Source organism: Otolemur garnettii, unplaced genomic scaffold (genome assembly GCF_000181295.1).
Source record: "Otolemur garnettii isolate 467f Iridium unplaced genomic scaffold, OtoGar3 scaffold00380, whole genome shotgun sequence".
In the NCBI taxonomy this organism is placed as follows: Eukaryota; Metazoa; Chordata; class Mammalia; order Primates; family Galagidae; genus Otolemur; species Otolemur garnettii.
The window spans coordinates 202,465-204,247 of NW_003852775.1; positions in this window are offsets into that span (position 1 = coordinate 202,465).

A 1,783-nucleotide genomic window follows, 5' to 3' on the forward strand; every position below is an offset into this window, starting at 1 on the left:
CTCTATTCTCAAAAGTATGAAAATCTGGAGGAAATAGACCAAAGGCACAGATACCCTACTCAAAGAGATAATTGAGGAGAACTTCCCAAACATGACAAGAGATACTGAAATTCAGATAGTAGACAGTTTCAGAACCCCAGCACAACTCAACCCAAATAAAACATCTTCTAGACACATTGTAATTAACTTCGCCTAAGTCAATTAAAGGATAAAATCCTGCAGGCAGCCAGACGTAAGAAAATCATAACCTACAAGGGGAAGAATTTTAGAATGACTGCAGATCTCTCTGCTGAAATTTTTCAAGCCAGAAGAGGATGGTCATCGACCTTCAATCTCCTAAAGCAAAACAACATTCAGCCTGGGATCTTGTATCCAGCTAAATAGAGCTTCATTTATGACAGAAAAGTTAAGTACTTTAATGACAGACACACATTGAAGAAATTTGCCATAACCAAACCAGCTCTTTGGGATATCCTCAGACCCATCCTCCATAATTACCAGCACAATGCTTTACAACTAAAGTAAACTCACTGTGAAATTCTTGAAAAAAAAAACAACAATTTCCACAGTGGTGAAAATATTCATAATATCCACTGGACTTCCAAAGAACTTGACCCACAAAATATTAACAGGCTTATCAATACTCTCAATTAATGTAAACGGCTGAAACTGTCATCTTAAGAGGCACAGGTTCGCTGACTGGATACAATAACTCAGGCCAGATATCTGTTGTATACAAGAATCTCAGCTTACCTTAAAGGATAAATGTAGACTCAGGGTGAAGGGATAAATATCTGTAATCCAGGCAAATGAAAATCACAAAAAAGCAGGAGTGGCAATTTTATTTGCAGATACACTAGGCTATAACCAACAAAAGTAAGGAAAGACAAGGATGGTCACTTCCTATTTGTTAAGGGAAACACTCAACAGGATGAGATGTCAATTATTAACATTTATGCGTCCAACCAGAATCCTCCTCAATTTATAAAGGAGACCCTAACAGACATGAGCAATTTAATATCATCCAGCACCATAATAGTTGGAGATTTTAACACCCTTTAGGCAATGTTGGATAGATCCTCCAATAAGAAATTAAGCAAAAAATTCTAGAGTTAAACTTAACCATTCAACAATTAGATTTAACAGGCATCTACAGAACATTTCATCCTAACAAAACTGAATACACATTTTTCTCATCAGCCCATAGATCATTCTCCAAAATTTATCACAACTTAGGTCATAAGTTTAACCTCAGCAAATTTAAAAGTATAGAAATTATTCCTTGTATTTTCTTGGATCATCATGCAATGAAAATTGAACTCAACAATAACAGGTATCTGCGTATTCATACAGACATGGAAACTAAATAACTTTATGCTGAATGATAGCTGGGTCATAAATGAGACTAAGAAGGAAATTGCCCAATTTTTGAAACAAAACAATAATGAAGACATGAATTATCAGAACCTTTTGTGTACTGCAAAGGCAATCTAAGAGGGAAATTTATAGCATTGCAAGCCTTCCTCAAGAGAACAGAAAGAGAAGTAAATAACTTAATGGGATATCTTAAGCCACTGGAAAAGGAGGAACATTCCAACCCTAAACCCAGCAGAAGAAAAGAAATAACTAAAATTAGAGCAGAATTAAATGAAATCAAAAACAAAAGAATTATTCAAAATATCAATGAATCAAAAATTTGGTTTTTTGAAAAATTTAACAAAATTAATAAACCTTTGGCCAACCCAACCAAAAATAGAAAATTAAAGTCCCTAATATCATCAGT